Below are 26,494 nucleotides of genomic sequence, written 5' to 3'. Positions count from 1 at the left end.
GTAGGGGTGTTTTCCAGGGTGTGCATAATTTGTTAAAAAGTAGGAAATGAGACAAGACAGGAGGCAGCTGCTCACCTCCCTTTTCTACTTGGAAACAAATCTACAGTAATTTTCTCTCACTTTTCCACATTCCCTTCCACAAAATCAGCCAGAGGGTCACGTTTCTTTACATTAACGTGCACCAAAGCGTCAGTCACGACACAGCTGAGTGCAGACGAAAGCTTTTTCCAGCCACAGTCTGCGAGCTGAAAGGGAAAATTAATGCCTCCCATTCTGTTTGAAAACTGGCATCCTTTGATTTTTCTGTGGACTTGCAATGTTTTGACAGTAATTATTTAAAATATTTACTTTACAAAACAAACCAAAAAAAAAACAAAAAACGATCACAGCAAAGTAGCAAATATTTCATAAAAGAATAAAAGCGTGAGAGAGTGACTGAGAATCTACAATGATGTAAAACCACAGAGGAAATAGCTAAAAATGAGCTCCAATCCTGCTGCCCTGGAAGTGTCACTGAGGGTTTTTCTTCCTGCTTTCCTTCAGTTTTTAGACAACGATTTTTGTCTTTACTAATTTAATGATATCGTGTGTTTCCAGCTTTCCACATCAGATATCAAACCAAACATAGAGCAGATGTTTAAATGTGACATTGCACCATCTTACTGCTAATCCACAGTGCAGTGGCTATTTTAGAGCTCGGAGCTATTTTCAGAATGTTACTGCAAGGACAAGTGTTCAGATATAGCAGTCAGATTATAGTTCGGTGACATATTAGTGATAAATAAGAAGCATTTTGCCTAAAAATATAGATTTTATGTTTGATACTTTGTGCTGTATGCTGCAAAAAATATTCGAGCGGGTTAATCCAAAAAAATATAATCTTGTGTCATCTTTTCTTTGCACCTTGTCAGAATTGTGTACTATGGTTGACTAGTACTAAATCTGATCTGTTTTGATGGAGATATCTCTGAGCTTAGCTGGATGTGGTGTGATAAGTCAGATTACGTCCCGTAACACTGGCTGAGATATCCGACTTTAAACTGTCCCAGTCTCTGCCTCTTTGTAAGTCCAACACACCTTCATTCTTCCTTTGTGTGTACATACAAACAACTCTGCTTCCAGGAATATGAGATACATATGTATTTTTATACATCAAGATTACAACATTGGAGGAAGGTCTCTGCATCATCTGATAACAGATCACATGCAGACCAGCTAGTGATAGCAGCCAGTCAACTGGACCAGGGGTTGTCTACATATGCTCTTGTGCTTTTGTTTGGTCTTGCAATCAAATTATTCTTCTAGGCTCATGATATTCACATTACTTGTACATTTGTATATCCAATTGACCTCTGCTTTTTCTTTTATGACAATTTTGGAAAGTTTAATCCATGAACATATCTATTTATGTCTTTCCATCCTCTTTCTTTTAATCCATCAACTCCAATCTTATTTTCTTGTGAGATGCAAATTCTGGTGTTCTTGTTGCGGTATGATGTTGTGTTGCCAGATCCAAGATGACTCACAGTTTATCGCTGGTTGCCTAATTTTTTTTTGTATGATTTGCATCTGAGCTCATCCACATACGGGAATGTCTGTGATATAACCGTGTGACAGTGACTGTAAAAAGTTGGTTTTCCTGGAGGCAGATTACGCCTCAGACCGAAAGCCTTCCCGTAAGAGCATCTGCATTGACACGATTTTCCAGTCCAGCGCGAGGCATAATCTGAGTGCCTGGAAATGGGCTGAATAAGCCCGAGTAAATGTCTCGCTCTCAATAATGTAGTAGTCTCTGAGCTGGATGCAGTCTCTGGGATGGACACAGGTGGATGCAAGTCCAGTACAACACAGCACTGCATATAAAGGTGATTCTGGAGAAAGATTGTTGATATTTACTTTGGTAGCTTATTGAGATAGTTAGCATATGCTGGATTTACCATCCCTCTCGCTCCTACTGCCCTCTTTTCCCCCTTTCCTGTGCACAAATGCAGACGTGCACAAGCTTAAATATGCACAAGCTTAAACGTGCACGCAGTGCGCTGGTGCAGTGTTGTATGGATGGTCTGAGTCACTTTGTTTCCTGTTTACAGGGTCAGGGCTTAGTACAAACACTAGATTTTTATTTATTTTCTGCGCACACCGAACAGACAGATGGTAGACTTTAGAGTTTCATTTGGTACAATTAATTTAAAAGCAATTTAAAACTGTGGGGCATTCACTGAAACGTATATATTTCAGCATGAGGCAAGCTAACTAATTCACTGTTTCGACTACTGATGTGGGTTTGTTCTGTTTGTATTAGGTAAAAATAAAAACAAAAATCAGATCGCAACTTCAAGCGAAGGCTTTCATGGACAATAAACAAGATCCAGTGGAGAATAACGGCTGACATATTTCTTTTCAGGTTTTTTTTTCTCTCCTTTTTTTTTCATATGAGGTCAATGCGTAATGTCTGGTGGGAATGTGGCTGAATAAGGCCAAGTCATGCCCTGCTCTTATTATTATGCATCTAATTAATATGCGTCAGCTGTTAGCTATTCTGTACTGCGCTGTGTTGCCAGCGCCAGTTCACAAGGTCAAATTCATGGTACTTGTAAATGTCCTTGCTGAATAAAATTAGATTCTGGCTCAGACTGTGTGTAGAAAATGTGTGTGTGTGTGTGTGGCTTGCTGACAATAACGGAAATTATCACACACTTGCGCATCCAGCCCACACATTGTGTTTGCTGTAGAGCCTGTGGCAATGTTCACAACACCTCAACTTTAAGCCACCGCTCTTATTAAGACTAACCATCCAGTGCTGAATCACATGTGGACACAAATCTCTTCTCAGGCAAGGTCAAGGCTGCATCTTCGGCCGAGAAATGAGCTGAGTAAGCATGAGTCATGTGTTCAATTATGCATTAGCCAATTACCCTGTGCACTTTGACAGACAGGCAGTGTTGGCTTTCACATAGCTGTCACAGGCTAGACTTACAAGTGACTCTGTAATCCGTCGGCGTGTTGTCCTTTCTTGGAAAATGGTGATTGAATTATCTATAAACTGCAAAACCTCACATTTTTAATAACATTTACTGTTAATTATAAATAATCAAACTAATTCACATCTCCGCGACTGGTTACCCAGTGTAACCAGTTAACAAGTGTAAATGCTGCACGATATCTGCGCTACATTCTGGCTAATAACTCGTTAACAAGCCTGATTTGCTCTTTTTTTCCAAATTAAAATGGCCCCGTGTAAACACCTTAATTGGTCGAGAGGGAATTGAGAATGCTGAATTACAACCTAATTGTCCATTAATATGACTCATTTAGTTTTATTACAAATTACCTGCCTTCACGTCACCACTTCAGGCATCCTGACTGGCCTCATTTTGGCTTCAAATAAAGCCATCTGAATATTCTTGCGCATGCAAAGTTAATCCTTGTGCACCATTTAGATGAGTTTTCTGTTGGGTTTGGTAGATAATCCATTTCCAGCCTCTACAACATTCATATGTGTAAAAGTGTTTCCTGCGTACCAGTGGTTCTGTGTTCATTTGCTTTTTTTTTCCTCCTGCTGTTTGTGTTTGCTGTGTGAATGTGCGTCTCTGTGCTGCTGTTGTTTGTATGCAGATAGACAGAGGCTGCTTTACCAGCTACTTAGTGAGCTCTCTGATGTCCTCAGCTATATTTGTGGTAATGAGAGCTGCTGACACAGTAAACTGTGGCTACTCAGACACAAAGATATTCAGTATGAAAGCCGGCAGACACAAGGACACTTGCAAATAGGTGTTTACTCTTTCTTTCTCAACACTCTCTCCTTCCATTTCACTGCATTTCTTACTATCCACCCTATAATCTATTCCATCTTGCTCTCCCTGTTGCCTTCCCCCTCCTCTCTGCCTCTGTATTTTTTTTTTTTTTCCTTTGACTTAATTTTTCTGTCTGATTTTCTCTATCACACACAGACACACAGTGAGATGCTGCCTCGCCACAATAGACAGTGAGAGCGCTGCGCCAGCCTCCTCTTCAGTTCACCGCCAGTTCATTTGGCTCCACACTGACAGAAATGATGCGAGACAGAAATGCAAATTTGACAGTGACAGCAATACCAGCCACAAATGTTACACATTACCCCTCAAAACTTTAGGTACCAATTTGCATTCACTTGAAAGGGCGACTCCAGACTTTTAGACATGGGTTTGTATTATTCTTGTCTCAGTGGAACTCAGACTGTCTTAGACTGATAATGTGCTGTCACTTTGTGCTGATTCATCTATCCTTGGAGCTTCCAAAGAGTCTAAAAATACTCTGTCAGACCTCACGAAAGCAGAAGGCGTCGCATTTTATGAAAACACCGCACAAAGTGGCATCATTACCTTTTCAAAATAAAGCGTATTCTGGGACATAGTCAACAGTAGTTAGATATTAATCCCTTTGTAATGTCTTCATAAAAACAAAACAAAACAAAACAAAACAAAAAAAAAGCCTATTGATCCAACGAAGCTGATGGTTTGGTGCAGTCACTTTTTACAGTGTGGATGGCTGGTGATCTGGTTGGCTGACAGTGAGAGGCTAGTTTACAGGCTGTTTCACAGTCTCACAATACAAGCTAAAGAGGGTGTGGAGGAAAGACAAGTTGTCCTTGTCATGTGGAGTATTTTTTTTTCTGTTGGATTGTGCCCTTAGACAAGAATGTAAGAATCCCTGCTGAGTTATGAACTCTCCATCAGTCTGTGTACGTCTCTCTCTTCATCTCAAGCTCTCACCCTTCTTGCACTACCTCATCTGTCACTTTTTTCTTCCTCTCTCTCTCCCCCCTCCAGTTACACTTTGACTTTGCCTTCTCTTTTTGCTTCTCTCTCCCTCAGTTTCATGCTGGTATATATATATATTGCTGTCTTTCAGAATCTGCATTTTAAGTTTCCTTGCGCCAGTGCCGTCCGCCTGTCCCGGCTGGGATGTCTGTCTGTTTTTTGCTCTCTTCCTCGCTATTTCTCCTGATCTCTGGCTACCTCTGTGGCTGGCTGACTGTCTGTTTCTATTTCTCTCTCTGTATGTTTCTGGCTGTGTCTCTTCTGTCTGCCTCTTCCTCCCACTCTCCACCTCTTCCCTGTCTGCAATACTGTATTCGAGCATAAATGTGCTCAAGTGGCGAGCAGCTCTAATGCCTGTTTCGCTCTCGTTCTGTGTCCTTTTGTCATAGTTCTCCATGTCTATAATGGGCGGTTGATCAGTCCTTCTTTTCGCAGGTGTGCACTGCTTCCATCTCTTGATGACTGGGTCTCTGTCTTGCAGTGTCACTTGCGTTCATCTGATCTCTGTGAGAGTTTGCTGCTTTAGAAGGCGCCCCTCCTCACATTACCGCTGACTTGCACGGGAAGGATCGCGATTTATTACTTTTTGAGTGAGTTTCAGATTACTTTTCTCATTCGTCGGGTTACCATGCTTGTTTGACTGCACAGGTAATGGCAAACAAAAATGAGATCAGGTTTCCCAGAGTTATAAATGGCTCTTAAACAACTATGGAGCCTATAGCAGATTTGAGAGGTGTAGCCTGCTTCTGCCCACAAGAATTTGCCCTGCAGAGAATAAAATATGTGCTGTGCAACATTTACACAACCTCCATGGTGTTAAGTTGTGGTAATAGAAGGGGCAGGCAGAGATGATATTTTGTGCACATTCAATTTTAATGTGATGTGGCTTGTTTTTGCTTGTGTCTACAAAAAAAACAGTTTGTGTCCACATGTAGTGCACCTGCATGTGCGTCAGTGTGTGTCTGTTTATTCGCGTGTGTGTTGTCACAAGTGCACAAGCGTACAGTTTCATCCAAATACTGTGCTGCCGAATTCCTGAGTGTTTACACCGAGCTTCCAAACCCATCCAGGACATCTTGTAGTTGTTGACACAGGGTTTCCTTTCAATAATCCCAAACCATTGGAACCATTGTTTTAAACTGGGGGGCCATAAAAACTCAGTTTCCCATAGAGAAAGGAGGTGGAGGGGCATTTTGAAGTCCAAATGTTCTTATCTCATGCACTATTAAGCGAGGCAGTGGGGTGTGTGGGTAACATGGTTTAGAGTCCGTCTGTCACAGCCTCGGGGTATGTAGCTTTCAGTGCACACACACAGACACACACACACACACACACACACGTATAAAAAAAAAAAAGTATGCATATTCACACACATGAAAACACACTCACATGCACACAAACACCTCTTTCTCTCATTCGGCCATTAGCACACACAAACATTCCCAGCGCCTCAGGGCTCTATAGCTCTGGTCCTATACGGCCTTGGCGCAGGTCAGAGGGGTCGACTGAGACTCTCACTTCATTAATCACATCTGGGAAGCGAGCAGCTTTTTATCTATATGTTTCCATATGTATTTAGCCTTTATTCAACTTTGACTGGAGGGTAATGTATGGAGCTAAAGCTGTCTTTCCATTATCCAATCTGATCTAGGGAATAATGAAACTAAATAAGGAGCACTTACGTACTGCATATGACAATTTGCTCCTTAATACATAACGTCAGATGTTAAGCGACATTCAGTACAAGTCAGATTTTTGTATGGAATAATGATTTCTTTTGACTACCTTCAGCCTTTTAAGCCTGTCTTAGGCATCCCTTACATTTGCAGACTTGTTCAAAGTATAGATAGGCTAAGGATTTACGAACAAAAGTGATGGGTTACAAAGGTGTTGATGTCGTAACTGTTATAGCAAACTCTTCTGTATCGGCGTGTGCGCCTGAATTAGTTTTTCCACCTGGTTGACACTCATGCCAAGGTTAGAAAGTCAGTTCACACAGGTGTTTGTGTGTGTGTGTGTGTGTGTGTGTCATTCACAGATCTGCAGGTAGAACCACATCGGTTATTCAGAAACAAACTTAGCAAAAAAAAAGCGACTGATTTTGTAGAAACAGTTTGACTTTTCAGCACACAAATTTCCATGAAAGCTCGTAAGCACTTAATCTCCCATCTAAGCCGCCCTTGGAGGGATTTGTGTTTTCTGTCACATTTGATTGTATTCTGTTGAAAACGATTTTATATTTATAACGTATATCAACAAGAACAACTGGCAGCTTTGATTAAACAATTTTTTTTTGTTGGCTTTGTTTTAACAAACTACGGCACACAAACCCTGATTCCTTTTATATCAGGGATCATCATTTGCCAAATCATTTCAACATCTGTTAAATTCCATAATATTCCATATTACATTTAAAAAGCAGTGAATCAACACTTGCTTGTCTGGGCTTTGAAACTATAATCTACACAGATGTAACACAATGGGATGGCTGTCTGCATTATTGTCAGTCCCAGCATGCTTTTTTTCGTTGGTTATGCACGAACTGATTAAAGGTATGAAAGCATTAACATCATGTTATTGTTGACTGCACCATACAAACACACGCTGTCATCATTCACAATGAGCCCGAGAGAGGCTTTGGCAGAGTAACGCTGAGCGGGGTGAGGTGCAGCGATGCCACACTTTTTGTGTATTGTGTGTTGTACCCTTGACCGCTGGACGCTTAGAAATGTTTAGAGAGAAGCTGGATCATTAGAAGATAAAGATTATCCCCCATTTCTCTTAAATTCTCAGACGGAGGATTTCTCCAACTGCAGGCGCAGAAGTAACACCTCTCAGTCGACTCCAGTTGGCCAACATCAGGTGTTTCTCTCGTATGTAAGGTGGCTGTTGTGTGTGATGTGAGCGTGTGCGGCTTGCATGTGAGGGGACTATTTGTTTGTCTTTGTGTGCATGCCAGGAGAAGTGATGTTTGATGTGTGTGCGCATATGTGAGGGTGACAGTGGGTGAGGGGCGTGTTTGTGTCAGCACAATCAACATGGAAGCAGAAAAGAAAGGAAGTGAAGGATGTCTGAGCATATGTGCGCGTACCTGTGTGTTGTGTGTGTGTGTGTGTGTCGCTGCCATGCTGACATAGTTTTCTTTAAAAAAAAAAAAAAAGACACACTATGCTGAGCTACAGAGAACCTAATTAAATAAAATGCGGTTTACATTGTATTAGTGGCCCCCTTGTGGTTAACGCTATATAACATTTCATTTCCTTGGCAAGCCAGAGTAAAAATATGTGCAGCTGAAAGGGTGTGTTACCTCTGAGGGTAGTCCATCAGTCATCAAACATCTCTCATGAGGTGAATTCTCTCTGCTTCTGGCTTCAGTCTCAGCTCATTTAAAAAAAAAAAAAAGAAAAAAAAAACTGGGCTTTTACCAACTAAGTTAAGAATCAAATCTTCTGTTTCTTTTACTTTGTTTCCAGGTTATCCAGGACTGTGTTTTTTGGGCCGTCACACAAAACACTCGTGCACGCTTCAAGCTTTTGCTGAGTGAGTAACACAGAGTACGACAGACTGTGTGTGAAGTGCTAAGTGAGCAGAAGACTCCATGACAGCCTCTCACAGTGCTCGCCAACAGCATGTTGCCTTGGCAGAAGAACTGTCCTTTTTGCACAGCTAGTGGTACCACTGATCAAATGTGTTTGTGTGTATACGTCTGTGCGCGCGAGTGTGTGTGTGTGTGTGTGTGAGCTGCACTTCATACTGAGTATTTCTCAGTTTGTGGAGTCCGAGGAGGCGAGCGGCTTCCTGCTCTGATAATGACAGAGTAAGCATTATGCATTTTAGCATGAGCGCCGTGTATCTGCTGATCACATCAAGTTAAGTCCACATTAGAGACGCTTCCAGGGAGAGTTTGTATTGAGATCTGATATCGGCGTGCCATTTCAGCTCATCTGTCGAGTGTAGTGGACATTTTTTTTTTTTGCACACAACATACACGTACGCAAATTTGTCTGCAACAAATGGAGTGAGCGAAATCTTCTGACAGACCGATGAACCCTAAAGTGGGTTTATCAACAAAGCACTTTGCAGCGGTGAAGAGGAGTAAGAGGAGATGAAGAGTTGAAAGTAGCAACGGGGGTCTTTTCTAGTTGAAAGTTTACCTGAGGGTGAGCTCAGGATCAAGGCCCAGCTGGCTGACTCTCAGTTGACCCAAGTATAGGGGGGGGAGAAAAAAAAAAAAGCATTAAAACACATCAATTTTAAACTTTGGGAAGTTGTATTCAGAGCATTACGAGGGAAAGTGAGGTTGGAGTGAGAAAGTGGGCGTTTTAATGTTGGGTGATGACTCAGAGTGACTGTTATCTATCTGTACTATCAGTGTGTACGTGCTATCAGTCTTTGTCACACTGTATCCTTTCCAGAAAAGCAGGAAAGACAAAATGAAATGAAAACAGATTTACGTAATGGAATTTGAGTAGTCGCATTATGCATTGTCAAGATTTCCCATCAAATAAAACAAGGAGAATATGCAGCCTTGTGTCTTAGACATGATGACCTCACTGTCAGAATGGTGAGACAAAGAACAAAGATGGGTGTCTGTAACTGAATATGCAGCGTGTGTGCATTATTCTCTCAATGTGACTTTAATTAACCACAACTCAGTCTCATCACTATTTTGTAATAGTATCCGGTGCTGTTTTGATATGACTCAACAAGCCCGCCTGCTCTATTAATTAAGCCGCAAAGTTGCCATCGCAGCCAAATTTTCAAGTTTAGGGATGTCCTGAGGCTGCTGGATTCTTTCTTTTTTTTTTTTTTTTTTTTATTACCACCATCCTCTAAATTTGGATGAGCAGGCCTAATTAGAGGTTGAATTCGGTTGCGTAGCTCTGACTGCACCACTGATTTTTTATCCAACCTTAAAGCACACCAGAGGGCCGTCTTGGCGTCTCAGCAGAATTAACTGCACACCATCACAAATGTTGATGCAGCTCACAGCCCTGGATGTTTTTCTTCCTGACACTCTTCAGTTCATGCTATAAAATCTGGATAATGTGTTTAAAGAGAGCCACCTTCCTCTAAATATCGAGACAAATGTAAAATGAAGGCAAAAAAACACCCCCAACAAATGTGGGACAGTAACCTCGGATGCACTCTTGCACATTTTAAGTGTTTTATGCTTTTTTTTCTTTTTCAATAATAAATCTGAGCCTGTACAGATTTGGTAGCCAGGGCTACCTTAAAAAAACTCCATAAAATACCATAAGAATGATGTCTATGGGTCTTTATAAGCATCATTATGTGAAGTATCAGTCTCATGGGATGTTACTTTCCACTTACAGTGTATCTGCATTGCCAAAAGCAAAGAGCCTGAAGTTCAGCCCATTAAATGGATCCAAGTTATCCTCAGGCCTCTTTTCAGTCCAGCAGGGTTTTATGAGGGTATATTTCACTGACTCACTGGCACAGCTGAGCAGGGAAATCCTTCTCTTCACGGTCTAGTTGGGATGACTGATGCAAATATGCTGCTGCTGAGTCCAGACACTGACACCATCATCACACTGACCCAGTTAAAGAGAGAGAGGAACAGAGAGGCACAGAGAGAGATGTTCCAAGTCATATGCGACTTACATTTATTTTTGTGACTCTACACGTTTTAAAGTAGTTTCCAGAGCTATTAAAGCTTTGAGTCATCCATGGGGGCTCTGTGATGTGGGAACAAGGATGAGAATGTGCAGGACATTTTTTGGACATGCAAGAAAGAAAGAGATCGGCTTCAGATCATTTGTGATGTACAGTATGTTGTATGTTTTCTGCGGGACCACACATGCTTTCCATCTGTGCTTTCCTAAATGACACATATGGCAGCTATTAGCTTTGAATTGAGGTTGTGTAGGTCATCTTGTTCACAAGTAAGATAATGTGACTGTATCACCTTGTCTTACTTTTAGACAGTAAACAGTTATTCAGTCTCTTTGGTGCTGGAAGGCAACTCGTTACCTAGAAATTACATTTACAAATAAACAAACTCCACAATAGCATCTGCGTGCACCCCAACGTCAAGTCCGTCAGCCCTCTGAGTGGGTCACCTGGGAAGTAGTGCAAAGGGTTGTCTGGTCAGGAGCTCGATTTTACTACAAAGCTCATCTCGCAAGGGAAGCTGCCAGTCCCCTTTGGCCACGACCTCCACCAAGGGAGGTCTGCAGAAGCGGATGGGGGCGACAGGAGGCCCAGGTGGAAGCGGACTGGTAGCGGAGTAAGCCGACGACCAACCAATACCTCCACTGTGTGAGGACCCTGCAGCATTCATTTTCTCTCGACACTGTTTGTGTAGTTGTCGCAGGTTGTTGGTACAACAGAACAACATGCCTGGTGAATAAATGGCTGTTTGTGTGTCCCTTGTGGCGTGCTATATTATGACAGGCTGTTTATGAGCCAGGGAGGGAGCACACTTGGGGTTTGCTTATACAACTGAACCTTGCATTTTCATTATGTGCCTTCATGGCGGTTTGCATCTTATCCATTAAAATTCAACTACAGTGGATTTTTATCTAAATTGTATCGATCAATGTACATATCAGTATCATTTGCTCACTCAGGCCTAGATGCATTCATGATCTGCATTTTTGCACCTTGCAAAGTACGCTAATTGACAATATCTTTGTTCCTCATTATTAGAAAACGTAATCAGATGGGCCTTATGTATTCTACGAAATGTAATATTAGTTGCAAATTAGTTGTATATAAACATCTTCTAGGAAACAGATTTGTACAGGGAGGGGTGTTTGGGGAGTGAGATGAGAGCGTAGAGGGAGAAAGAGACAGCGGCTGCTTGAGAGCAAGATATATATATTGTAGTTTGGCCCTCTCACCAACTTCGTCAGCAGTTGGAGCTGCAGCAGAGGTTGTGACACAACTCAGGAGCAATTATGATGTTTAACAGCTCCCAACTGCCTCCATTTGCATCACAAACTGTATACCTGCTGCTTCCCTGGTTCAGAACACACTGACATGATACATAGGGCTGCCACTGGCCACAAATTTCACACTGCGCTCCCCTCCGTTGAGACTATCTGCGTGCTACTGTTTCCAAAATCCTCGTCGCTAAAGGAAACAATTCAAGCGAGCAGCCTACACAGTGAAAGTCACAGGTTTTGACACCGATTTGGATCATGCAAGACGGCAGACCTGCTTGGTTCCTTTGGTGAGTAGCTGCGAAGAACTACGGAGAATATGTTTAGAACATCTGCTGTCTAATGCCTTGATTATACTTCCTTGCGGATGCGCACATGGGCACCACAGACGCATAGCTGTTGCTTTTCTACTACTTCTTCGTCCATTTGGAGTCCGTTTGGAGGACTTTTATACATGTGTAGCAGATCGGCATCTACTGCACTTGCACACCACTGGCCTTGTAGAATAGCTACGTGCGGATCCGTTTTGGGTCCATGCAAACTCTCGTGGACTTGTGATGTTCTTGCATATCACATTTGTAGAGTTTTTCATTTTCCAAGTAAGTGCCACCAAAACCAAGTTACCCCTGCAACACTGTTTAAAAGGGGCACCACTGCTGCATCCTGGGCTTAGCATCAGCCGTGGTGATTGTGATTGGTTGAAAGAAATACAGACAAGCTGAAGCTATTTCCCTTTACAGCATAGTGATAATGCATGAAGCAAGATCATTTTCAAGCGTGGACACAGCACTGTGGAGGTAAGCTGAGCTGTAACTATAGCTATAGAGACTAGATTAGGTGACATACTCTTTTGAAGGATGTTATTCTGCATTGTAAGTAAGAATACATATATAATCTTAGATCATTCCAAAACTTGCCTGAAAGTTTTCTGCACAATTAAAGTAATCCAGTGACAGTAATCTCTATTCTTGGATGCAGAGGAAAAAAAAAACAAAAAAAAAGGGTGCTAAGAGATCATTCTGACGGTGAAAGTTGGCAGAATAATGAATTAGCAACATGTAAACAAATACATGCCAGTTTAGCCAACTCAAACACTTTGGTTAAGGCTAGGGAAAGAAAATTGTTATGACTTCACTGTGGGGAACAGAATTTGAACAGCAGCCTTCTGTGACAAGATCAGACAGCTTGTCTGCAAAACTCTCCGAAAGGGTTTTTATGGCCTTGAACAACATCATACCAGTTACGCCTTCAGGGGGAGGACAGCTATTTTTTTCATGACCACAGAGTCACTTGTGATGAAACATGACAATGTGACTATTAAAAGTTAATTTTTGGCTTTTTGGAACAGTGTATAGAACAAAGTTAACCAAGCTCAAAGATCCATTTACTAGCTTTCAGAGCTTTCGGGGGGAAGCGCTGCAAAAGACCATCCTTTATCCTTACTTTGCATGACACAAGTTCCATGCTTAGGTTACATGGTGACACCTGAGCCACCTCTATAGCCTGAATAAAGATCATGAGATGTGGTTGAAAGCTCTGAAGGCTGTTAAAATGAAATGTGTCGACTGTTTTGTAGCTGAACTCACAAAGTATTTGAACTCATGACAAAATGGGGGTTGAACCTTCTCTAAATTATTAACCCTCTCACTGTTATTTCACAAGTATATATCGCCGCCATCAAGTTCATGCTTTTCAGTGTGTATGCTGTGCAGTTATTGTAATTACATGAATATAAATATCTTTCAGAGCTACTGAGAGTCACATGGCCTCTGTGTGTAGGGTTAGGCCTCTACTGTTCTTGTTTGTATTCCATGCGAGCGGTGCTGGCCTTAGTGCTCGTTAACCTTTCCTAATACAACCTGCATGTATTAATAACACTCAGTGGGAAAGGTCAATCAATGCATGCGTGTGTGTGTGTGTGTGCTTGTGTAATTGTTTGTCACCAGGAATGCTTATGCAACATATAAGTGGCTCAGTATAGAAAGTATACGGGGCTTGTCAGTGAACTGATGAGGGTAAATTGAATTTGCTCTTAATAATTAACCAGGAGTGATGGTTTGATGCTGTGGTGTGCTTGTGTGTCTGGGGCTGCAGAAGAAAAAAATATCTCGCTAATAGGGATATGCAATCAAATGTATTGCAGATCGTGGCGTTTGCACTTGCTGCACAGTCAGAGCAGAATAAAATAACCTTGCTTTTTCACTTGAAATGAGTGAAACAACAACAACAAAAAGCATTGAACTGTGTGTAAAATATGTATGTGTTTTATCAGAGTTTATGTTTTCAAGGGAGCAGCCATTCATTTTTACATATTCTTACCTGAAATTCAATTAGGATACGACAAAACTACAACACCTTCATTTGCACAGAATTACCTTGGATGGATGTAAATGCTGTATAGACATAAATTATTTAATTGAATTCAGTTTGACCTTAAGGGTTACTATAATGATTGTAAATGTATATATCTGACCTTAGTGACCATGTTAAGGGCTTTGAATTGATTGGTTCATTGAGATGTTGCATGTGAGTCTAGGCTGACCTTTTTAGCGTGCCAGAGCTTGGAAATGTGGCTCTAAAAAAAAAACAGAGCAGAGACAAACTAATGCCATTTTTTCGTGCCCATGGAGAAGCTGCTTTATACAAGAAAAAAAAAGAGAGTAGAAATGACATGATGACCCACAAACTGAACACTAACATGTTGATTAAGTCAATGCAACTTATTGGTTGCGCCTAACTGTTACTAAACTGTATTATGTTGTCATTTTAACACTATCTATTGTAAAAATGATGTTTCTGGTGAGCAGTCGTGTGGCGCTACGACATTTACTGTGTTTGCTGTCACTATGAGGTTGATAAAATAATATCAGCATGCAACTCCCCATTAAATGACATTATTTCCTGTTAGATTTTTCCTCACTGTGGGCTTTAACTTATAAGTCTGCACCTCTGTAGAAGCAGCACAACCATGACTAGAAGTAGGGAGAACAGAAACATTTCTTCTATGCAGTATATATATATGTTGTGAAATATGAAACACAAAAGTTCAATTTTTTTGACTATTGTTTAGCAAATTTAAAAACAACAACAAAAAACATGGAATCAACATGTGCCCACAGGTGTCAGTGATACCTAAAAAAAATTGTAGCTCTCTACAGCACATTTTTTTATCTACAGTATTTCCATACTTTTCTCCGACCTACTCTGTGCTAAAAGCCTAAAAACAGCTGAGTTCAGCCGAAAAGTCCCTGAATTTTTGTCCCATGACAGTTGGTCTTAGCTGAGTCACTAATGGCTTCACAGTTACACAGAGGAGCACAGAATATTTTGTATTTCATGGAATCTGTTTAGTGCAAATGTATTAATTTTGGCTTTTTTTTCTTCTTTTTTTTTGAAAATAAATGAAACAGAGTGACTTTCTTTCCACGGGGGAGTTGTGTATCACATGTGAGTAGCACGAGAACAGTTGGGAAGTAAAGTAAAGAAAATAAAGTAAAGAAAATCTTAGGATTCCTTCTGTTTCTACAGTTTCTAGCTCTGATGTAAAACATGGCAATTTTTAAAAGACACCATGCAGATACATCTAATAAGACTGGGCTTTCGTCTTAATGCTAAGCTAATTACTCCAGGAGGCTAATTTAATACTTTAAATAAAAAGTTAAATAGATGTTCTTTTCTAAGCCTTTGCAAAAGTGGAAAGTATGTTTTCCCCAAAATGTTCAGCTTAAGGATTCCACTTCTATTTGACTGGGAAGGGATCACTTCAAGGCCAGTATGAACAGCAGGAAGGAGAATTTATAGAAGCATATGAGGGCTGCACTAAAGCAAACATCTTAAAAGTATAATGTTCTGTATGTTTTTAGGTGTTTCAGGTTCATGTTGCGAAAGTACATCTGTACTTAAAACATAACATTGGCTTATAAGGGGTTTGTTTTTAGTAACCTGCCATCCCTGGTGAGAGTTTGGCAGAGTCAAAGCACACCTGATGCCAGTCCTTGTAAATCCAGTGAGGCATGACTTTCTGCAATGAAAACCAGAGGAGGTACAACACAGAGCACTGTTAGTTACATGATAGCAAATGGCGTCATGACATGCAAATGTTTTCTGTTTGCTCAAGTGAATTTGATCACTGGGAAGGAAAAAAAGGATATTTCTCTGTGCTTCCCAACGTTTGTCTTTAGCTTGTTCATTTTTTAAACCCGCTTGTTTGTACATACTCACTGACTTAATTGTCTGTCTCAGATGTCAATCAATCAACAAAAAATATTTCATTAAGTCAGAAATAATAGGACATTGGCTTCCGTAGTTTTACTGATTATTACCCAGGGGGTATTAAACAGAGCAGGTGTTAAAACACTGTACAAAAAGCACATATATGAGTGTCAGTGTGTACATGGTTGACTGCCAGGTGAATGTGAATGATTCACTCAACCACTGCCTTCCCCTCCAGCCAACAGCACCCAGTGAAATATATCTATTTACCAGCCTGTTTGTTGTGCAGATCAGTGACTTTGGCGTGTCAGAGCTTAGCAACATGCACACAAAGTTCAGCTTTCATTTAATTGCAACCCACCAAAGACCCAATTTTGGGTCCCAATCCATGTTTTAGAAAAACACCCGACACAACCCACTGCAGATGAACATTTCATGTTTTCTCGGTGTGTGATTTCCAATCTGACTGAGGCCCGATAACGGCGACATTGCTGTTGCTCATTCCCTCAGATCCCCTGCCTTCGTCTCCCCTAATCAGATTTCTCTGGTTGGGTTATTTATCATCGCCAGCTCTGACTGTGAGTGATGCTTGGCTAATGGGTTTAGCATTCAAATCTGCTGGCTTGATGCGACAGAATCCCAACAAGGGTTGTCATTCCGGTGGCAGCGGCGGCTTCAGAGTGGTGTAAATAAGAGGGAAATAACATTGTTGAAATTTGCATTCATGTCATGTTTTTTATTTGAAGCATTTAGTTAAATTTACATTGATTTTAAAAGCGTTAAAATGAAACGAGGAAAGAAAGAAAGAAAGAAAGAAAGAAAGAAAGAAAGAAAGAAAGAAATGAAGAAAGAAAGAAAGAAAGAAAGAAAGAAAGAAAGAAAGAAAGAGGTGAACTTTTGTGCTTTCAGTGTGATAAAACTTCCAAGGATTGAATTGTGTGTCCACGCTTTCATCCACCCGTGCATTGATCTAACCATCGAAAACCAGTTCTTCATTCTTTTTGTTCATTTCGTTCCAGGGGTGACGGGACAAAAAACAAAAAGGAGTCATGACTCACCAAAGGAGAGTCAGGAAATGAAGAAAATGAATGCAACAAATCAAAACACAACACAGAGCAACTCTGACAGCACGTACACATAAACCAGACTATGTGGTGTTGAATGACAGTTATGGTTATGACAATAATTATAAGTCATAAACCAACAGCTGTGAGAAACTCTGTCTTTTGCCTATTTTCACAACTGCACCTGCGCTGTACGGTAACATAATGCGGTGTCTAGTTGTCAGACGGCCTCTTTTTTTTTTTGTTTTGTACAATCTGCGGCGACGACGAACTGTAAATTACGAGACAGATGTTAGTCAGCCCTCATTCATTTCTCCTCTCTTTTTTTTTTTTTGTTCTATGATTCGTGGCTCAGTGTCAGGTGTGTCATTTTCTAATGTGTGATCTAAGACCATAAATTAACCGAGAGCAGTGATAACAAGACAGCGTGCGTGCATGTGTGTTGTCAGACTCTTCAGTCTTCACTGCCCCACCACCTGTTCCATGTAAATAGCTCCATATGTGTGGATGAAAGACTTTATGTGGCTCATGGGAAACATTCTGGACACCCTTATCACCCCATCAGTCACCAGCACCCTGGTTACAGATACTGACATCACTTGCAACAGACGGAGGGAAGGGGGATTAAAAATTCAAGCGAAACAAGGTCAATGTGAAGATTTGTGACACTGCGGTGAACACATTAATTATTCTGTTTCCACTTTTAATTCTGCTCCTTAGTAGGCTCTAAAGTGTGTAGATTTTTTTTCTCAGTAGCTCACTAGTTCTGTGTTACCCATTCCAGCATCATTGTGGACAAGTCTGGACTTGTGGTGCACGCTCTGATGCGGTTTGTCTTGTTGTCACTTGATCTTGTTCCAGGATTCAGTTTCACGCCTACAGGCTGAAGGCATAAACACACGTGTGACACCAGTTGACCGGGATTTTGCGTCTCTATTAGCAGATAACACACACACAAAAAAAAACTGGTGTAACGAGTATGTCACAGAACAGCTGTACGAGTTGTCGTGTGTGAAGTCGAACAACCTGCTAATCAGGTAGATTCTGACGAGGCGGGAGGCACTTTTCGATGCAGTGATTGTGTCATTACCTATGTGTTAGGTGGGTGTTTTGTGGGTTAGGCAAGTCTCAGCTGATGTCACGATGATCTGTGCAGACAAACCGACCAGGATGTTTACTTCTGGATCACTTGAACATGTTTCATAATGCATTTGTGTCACGTGCTGCCTTCTTTCTTACTTTTATTTTTGTGCCTTTCTCCAGACACATCACTCATTTTCTTTCCTATCTTTTACCATTTAATCCATTATGTTCAAACCCCAGCGTTGTTTTGTCTCACTGGAAAAAGAATCAGAAATCATTCTTTCATTTCTGAATACCCCGGCGTACTTAACCATATAGAATTTCTTTAGAGGTAAAAGCTTAAATGACATTTAATTGTCACAGCGCGTCTATATTTTGCTCCTCCTGCGTTGACGGGTTGACAAGCTCTCGTTCTCGTGTATCATTCTGATTTAGTGGCAGTGTGCGAGTGTTTGTTTGCATAAATGCGTGTGTGTGTGTGTGTCTACGCTATGTGTCTCAGCATGGCTTCGAGTCTCCCACTTAGCTTTGTAATTACCTTTTTCCCAGCTATGACTGTTAATTGGAGTACAGGAAAATCACTGCTGCACACACGCAGCCACGCAGATTAATACGAGCACAGTTGAACTATCTCACTGTGAGAGATCGGGACTCTTAAGTGTTCTTAATTAAGTTAAAGCTCCACGGTGATGTGTATTTGTATTTATCTGTTCTGATTTTTCATTTATCATTTGCTGAAACGAATCCTTTGTGCCTATAGTGAGTGCCAGAGAAAGAGAAGTGACACTTTGACAGCCCCCTTTCCTTTTTTTTTTTTTCCCTGTTGTTGACAGGTTCAATACATACATTAACGAGAAAGTGAGAAATCTCATTGTTCAGTCAGACTCACAGGAGGTAACCCCAAATGAGTGCGAGCAAGTTTTTAATAGATTGTAGAAAATGGTAATTCATTTTCATTTCTACATATGTTATTACTTACTAAGTGGAAACGTGCTCATGAACATGTGTCACAGGGACAAGGTTACTTTTTACAGCTTGAAAAAAAGTGACTGACTCTTAAACTATAATTAAGGATTTGACACTGACACATTTCATGTCAATCCCACTCAGGTGTAATTGCTGTGAGACCCTTTGGTCAGCAAAGTACTTAGAAGCTGCCAACCCTAGTAAATGAAATAAAGTGTTAAACTCCTGCGAATTTAGTGCAGCACCAGCACAATTAGTCACCAAATAACTTGTACACAGGTGTATCCGATTGGTTAGGAAACCGGTGTGTATAAGAGCTCGGCGTAATGTATGCAGCGAGGTTTTTCGTAAACACGCACGAAGAGAGAGCGTGTACAATAATAGCCCGTGGTTTTGATTCACAGGTTAGCATACATCAGGGTGTCAATGAAACAGGAAAAGCAGCCGTGTAGGCAATTAGAAGTGAGTTGAGTAAGACTGTCTTTCTGTTTGTTACGCTGCCAACATATCCAATGTGTTTGCCTCAAGATGTCACTCTGCTTTACAGCTTATTATGAATCCCTCTCGCCTCTCGCCTCCCCTGTCTATAGCCTCCTTACTCTTCAAGTTCACTTCAATCTCTCTTTTCTTCTCCCATCCTGAAGACATCCTCAAAAAATAAAAAAAAAACAAAAAAAACTGCAAGGTGGTTATCGCCTGCAATCTATCAGTTGATAGAAAGTTTCTAAAATGAGACTTATTTATATAAAAGTGACACAAATTCTCACTTTAATGTAGATTTTGACAGAAGCTAAGAAGAGTGTTCATTTACTCATTTGACGGTGCTGACAGAGTGACAAAAACGGTGGGACTGAAAGAGTGTAGGGAGACGGAGCTGACAAAAGTGATAAAACTCAGGTTTATTTCAATTAGAATGTCAGCCAGTGTCACTTAAGTATTCCCCCTCCAGAGATGTTAGAAGACATATAAAAGTGCTTTAAATAATAACTAGTGTCTGGCGTCTGGTATCTTTCCAACAACAAACCATGTAGCTGGTTATAAATTCTTAAAATAGCATCGAGTCTCATTTCAAAAGTCTAACACCTGGACGCAAGCTTCCAAGTTTCCGCATCACTCTCGGATGGGTCGCCCGGCAGCGCAGGACTGACTGATTTCGCGTAATCTCACAGGTGCAGAGCTTAAACTCAGATTTTTAGAGAAACTTCACAATTTCAGCAGGAGAACATACATCATTTTGTAGAGCGAAGGTCAAACATCTAAGAGAAATAACACTGATCAAAATACTTTTTTTTTTCCAGTGGAGGTGAACTTTAAATACAATTTCGAACAGTACAAAAATGTCATGCATGAAACAGTGAGTCCACGTTTTTTTTTTTTGCATCTGTGCCTTGCAGCCCGTCTGTCTTTCTATACACAAAGACAGAATGTGTGATTGTACTCATAGTTGAGGCCATTCCTCATCTGTGTGTGTGCGTGTGTGTGTGTGTGTGTGTGTGTGTGTGTAATTTTGTGACAAGAAAGCCACAGATTATTGCACATGAAATGTTATTCATACAAAGCAGTTCTAGCGTGACTATCCCCCTGCTACAGCACTCAACAGCCTATTGGAGAAATACAACAGAACAAATCTCAGTGAAAATAACAGTCTGCAAATCTCACAAGGGAGATACTCTCTCACCTCTCTTCATTTTCTGATTTTACTTTTTTTTTTTTTTCTCCAAGAGAGGTTGTTGTTGTAGGTAACAAAGAAAGTGTTATTTTTTTTGTAATTAACAGAATGGTTAGGTTGGGTTACAGTACAGTAGAAATGTGTGCTTGTATTTGTAGAAACAATTAGAGGGAAGAAAAACAGAAAGGTGTTTAAAAAATAAGGAGGTTAAGAGATGAAGAAAGATGTAGTCAGAGAATCTGCTTACATGCTGGAGTATTGATGCTGTAATCTGCAGAGAATAGTCATAATCGGATGTTTGGTGCATCTGGGGCATGGAAAGTAATAGTAGTCGTAGAATACATGGTTGAGGCAAAGGTTACATATCCAGATCAGCAATAACATTAAAACCACTTCCAGGTGAAGTGAATCGCAGTTCTTGTGGGAAACCTTTGGTGCTAACATTCACATTACATTCACCTGTATCGCCCACCTGACAACCAAGCAGATCAAGCACACTCCCCATGTGGCCACTTGCCTCCCCAGCAGGACGACACCACACTACGAAAACTGCTCGAGAAACGTCTCAGAAAACACATCAAAGAGCCCGAGGAATTGACTCAACCTCCAAAAATCTCCAGATCACAATCCGATCAAGCGTCCACGGATGGTGCCAGAATAAGCCTCATCACATGGGCACTGGCTGCACTTTTGGCTTCAATTGTTTTTCCCTCTAGTTTTACTTTCTCTCAGAAAGTTCCCAAATTACACTCACAAACTTCCCTTTCAGACTTATCCCCCTCCTTCTGAATCTCATATCCTTTTCCATCATCCTCTTCCTGCCCACTCAGCATTTGACAGAGTGTGACCACTCTTCTTTAAACGCGCACGTCCGAATCCATACTGTGCTGCTTACAGTGGTGAGACAATAATACAGCCGCTATTTGATTCTGGTCTCTGATGCACGAGTGATTCTGCGCTTTACCCAGTGGCGTCTTTGAAGTGCCACACAGCAACATTCAGGTTGGATCAGATCATTTATTTAAAGATCTTTACTGATGTAGATGTCTACTGATGTTAGGTCCACTGTGCCTGCTCTACCTGTGCTTTGTGATAGCAGATGCTGATTCAGTAGCAGAGTAGGTTTGAGAATGCAATGATGTTAGTTATCTGTGTTGCAATGCAATCCTGCATAAACGGCACCACAGAAAACCTTTTTTTGCAAGTTTGACTAAAAAGCAATGACAAATAAACAGATTTAAATATACTAATAAACAGAATAAGCATCACTTTTCCACAGAAAAAAACGTTTTCTTGACCGTGAGCAGATATTACGACGGCGCAGGAACGATAAACAGCTGTAATTTTACTGCAGTGAGCGGCCATAAACAAATAAGCGGCTCTCGTTATAAGATAATCACGGTTCACTTCTGTTTCCTTTCTCATCTCCATTTCTGTTTCTCCTGCTCACTTTGATTCTCTTTGCATTCCAGTGTCCTCTCGATGTCACGGTGATCCTGTCATCCTGCCTCATTTTGTTTTCCTGCTTCTAAACACCCGTCTGTTTCTGAGCCAGATCTTGTTGTTTTTTTTTTTTTTTTTTCCCCCCACTTTGTTTCACTCTCCTTCCTCGCTGTGCTCTGTGATTTCTACCCTCTGCTGCTCTGGTTTTGTCTGTGTAATCTCTGTGATCTCTATGTGAGTTGTTTATAACTCCTAAATATGCCACTTCCATAGCTTGACTTATTCTCCCTGAGTAACAGTGGGGAGAGAAACGTATTTTTACTTTTATTTTTTTTTATGGTGCTCGGCACACTTATCTTTTATTTCCCTCCAGATTATTTTTTTATGGCAGTTCGGCTTTGTCAGATCTTATATGGTGAAAAGTGATAGGTAAAATGGGAAACCGTTTCCTCTCTGCTTTCCCTGTGGTAATGCTTTCCTTACATATCTTTTAGTATTCTCTCTCGCGTTGAATTGCACTGCCACGCTGAAAGTGTTTTTCGATTTCTCATCGGAACACAAACAATCACTCTTTGCATCATTAATTGAAATCTAATTTTTCACCGTACCTAAAGCTCCTAGTGCCACAACAATGGCTCCTGGCTGCTCTAAAATATAAAGCACGACCTTGCACGGCTCATTGCTCAGATAAAACTCTGGTAATATATTGGAGCAATAACAAAGGGCAAAGACATATTCTTTTTAATAAACAAGATTTAAATGTTATTTTCCACTCTGAAAAGTCCTTGAGTGGTAGCTAAACAAGCGGTGGTTGCTAGGCAACATCCGAGAGGTAACTTTTAGGTTGGCATGTTCATCTTTAAAAAAAAAAAATCCTGGCTAATGTGGTTATTTGTGTGTTTGTACACTTTTAAACCTGCATCAGTCAGTCAAAGCTGCAGTCAACAAGCTGTTTTATAACAGTTATTATTTCCGCTGGGATGTTCTGGAGGCAGTGGCTCGGTGGTGGCTTTACAGCGCATGCGAACAATCCATTCAAAGCCCTGTAATTGCACGGATGAATATTAAAAGGATTTTTCAAATTCCGATTTCATTTTTGAGCACCAGAAATGTCCTCTATTGTTCAGCGCGTACAAGGGGAACATCTTTACTGTATAGGAATGAACCATATTTCAGTCTTAACACCACAGCCTGGTGTAAAAAGAGACGACAGAACAGGCAGCTGAAAGAATAGCCTCTGTTCTCTGCTTTTGACGCTTATGATGCCTTCGACTTTTTAACCCCAACTTCCATTGGACGGAGGAGTCCCCCTCTCAGTCCGTCCCGCCTCCCGATTGGCTCTCCTCCGTGTCCGTCAGCCTCCCCCCCCCCTCCTCGCCCCGCTTCCTCTGTCTCATTACTTCTCTCAACCCCCCTCATACGGTTCCTTTCTTTTCTTTCTCAGCGCCTGTGGTCATTTTCAGTTGGTGATTGAACCGGCTGCGTGCGTTTGAAATAGGAGGCGGAGTGGGAAAGAGGAGCGAGATCCGGTGTAGAGGACGAGGCAATACAAAGTAACAGGATAATGGGAAGGAAGAGTGAGAAAGATGGGATGGAACAGGGGACAGAAGTGTCCAGCTAGGTAGCGCCTTGATGTTTCTACCGACCTACGTGACCTTCCACGTAGCGTCTCTTTCTTCCCACGGGCCTCGATTTCTCACTTTCTTCATAAACTCTACTTTAAAATGACCGGAACCAATTAGTTTTTGCTCCATTTAGAACTCTAAACTTTCTGAAGCTTATTCTGAGTGTCTCGACCTGCTTCCCCGCTCTTTCTTTCAGAATATAATCAATCTTTCTCTCTGTTCCTCAGCTGCCTGGTATCACCCTATTCCTCTCCTTATATTCCTGTCTTCTAACCATGTAATTTGAGAAGGAACACAGTGAAAAAATCCCCCGGTAGTCTGACCCACCGTTGAACCTTTGCCTGCTTTGACAGATCGCTGCAACACAAGCCTTTCATTTCATCAGCGAAAAAGGGTCTCTCTCTCTCCCCCCTTCTTCTTCTTTTTTTTTTTTTTTAATGCGTTGTGTCTTTCACCGCAAATGGACAGCAGTAAAAAGATCAAGTCCGGTGCCATTAACGTGTGTGATATGTGTTCTTTGTGTGTGTTTGTCCAGCTCGGTGCCACTGATGTATAGGATGATTGTGCGCCTGTATAGGGCCCATTTGTGAGATAACAGTAGCTATAGCAGAGATAAGGGACGCGCAGAAAGAGGCTTTGTTTTGTCCAGACGTGGTGAGAGGTATCCCAGACAGTTATAATGATTCATTTCGTCTCACTTTGAACACCTCTTACCAAGACAGTGCGCCCCGAAACACACATTCAGCCTCTGTGAGCTCATGTGTTTGACAAGTGGCGGCTGTGCAGTCCGACTTCCCTGCAGATGTTCAACATTAAAGCATGTCCATTTGCTTTTTCAGGTGGAGTGCTTTTTGTTGTTTTTAAATTGAGCTTCTTTTCTTTTCAAACGAGATATTTCTTGGTTCAAGTCTGGTCGATATTAAGGTTTGTTTATACAAATTTTTCATTTTAGAAAACAGTAAGCCGTTTCTTATTAATCGTTCTTAAAATCTTATGTTGAGCAAACTACACCAGAAGTGGCCCAAAAAGTATTTTCTTAACACTTCCATGAAGTGCCTTTTGGTCAAAAGATGTTTTTAATCGGAATTATCATCACTTGGTATTAAATGTCCTCATATAAATCCAGGTCAGGTGAGTATGAACAGAGCAGTCCTTTGTTGTGGACAGAATGAACGCTTGTGGCAATTGAGAGTAAAATTAAAGGTAATAAATGAAATCGAGTATTTCCTGCATGAGGACATTTAGAAGATTGAGATTGTAATCACTACGGTTGTAGCTGACAAAGAGTAAAAATGGGTATGAGGTCTATTGTGTAAACTAAATGAAAAAGTAAGAGCTTGACATTGCAAAGGTTAGACCGAGTGCATGACAAGAGTAAAGGAAGCAAGGGAAGGTAGGTGGATGAGATCAATGGAGGAGGAGGGGAAAAGATAAAGGAGAGCAGGGCACAGGGAAAAAAAAGTGAGAACGAGGAGACATGGGACAGTGGGAGCTTGAAAGAGGTGGTGAGAAAAAAAAAAAGAAAGAAAAGTGGCCAGGTTGATTTGAGAGGTCTCAGGAAGGTCATTCATTTGACATGGTTGGCTGCTCTTTGCCAACCCTGACCACTGGGTCATGCTCTCTCTTCCATCTCTCTCTCTCCATGGAAAGTAATGTCTCTGAAGATGAAGCTCTGGCAACATGCCGCTACAACACTCTCTACCCACTGTGTCCTTCCTTTCCTTCTCTCACCATTTTTGTCCCCAATCCCTTCCTCTCTCTCCACTGCATCCCTTCTTTTTCTCTGTCTATTCTCCATTTAAACACACAGACTGACAATATTTTAGCAAAACAGGAATAAATTGTAGGATCCCAAACACACACACAGTGAGCAGGGTTGGGCATCGGTAACCGGTTCCATATTTAAACCGTCTCCAAAGATCCAATTCTGCTTATCAACCCCTTAGCAAATTTAGCTTGCGCCAGCAAATAAACAGCAAACACCTACTGCATATCTACCACTGCCCATCTGCACCATTAGTCATGAGGTGAATGCACGTGCATCCTTCCGTCTCCTAATGCATTTGTCTTAATAAATCGTGAGTCCAGCATTATTCTCTGTTAACCTGCACGGCCATTGCACAAATTGCTTGTCCTGTAACAATCACCTTAATTTAGCAAATACTTTATTACAAAACACTTCACAAGGATCTGCCAGCAAACTAGTCCAAGTAAACATAAAGCAGAATAGGGATGGTTGAAATTACTTTATGAAGCACCACGTTTCTGCTGCTAACGTTTACCCTTTAAGTCATGTTTCACACAATTCTGTGAAAAATGCATGAGGGTGCCATAGTAGCATCAATGATTCTTTATTTCTCTTCTGTGGCAGCAAACACTCACTATGCAAAACAAACCCATGAGGCTGAGGGTGCGCAAATATCACATGTTAAACAAGTGGCTATGGTAACTCGTAATTAATAAGTGTTTGATAACCTCTATAGTAATTATGTAAATATGAATTAAGTAAATATGTTATTTAAAGTAATAATTTTTAAGTATAGTTAGGAAAAGTACTGGTATTGAAAGTAAAGTGCTCATATAGAAAAATGTCTGCTGTAACTATACTATACTGTACTATACTATACGATTCTATGCTATACTGGTAACTATACTATACTGGTAACTATACTATACTATACTATACTATACTATACTATACTATACTATACTATACTATACTATA

The 26,494-nt window shown here is 40.9% G+C and overlaps 1 long non-coding RNA gene across 2 annotated transcripts in view; it reads left to right on the top strand.

Annotated features, from left to right (window-relative positions):
- Nucleotides 1–26,494, top strand: part of LOC103360441 (uncharacterized) — a 104,081-nt gene that overhangs the window by 7,885 nt on the left and 69,702 nt on the right. The window lies entirely within an intron of this gene.

This window comes from Stegastes partitus, unplaced genomic scaffold (assembly GCF_000690725.1).
Source record: "Stegastes partitus isolate 25-593 unplaced genomic scaffold, Stegastes_partitus-1.0.2 Scaffold440, whole genome shotgun sequence".
Classification (NCBI taxonomy): Eukaryota; Metazoa; Chordata; class Actinopteri; family Pomacentridae; genus Stegastes; species Stegastes partitus.
This window is presented reverse-complemented; position numbering and strand designations above follow the sequence as displayed.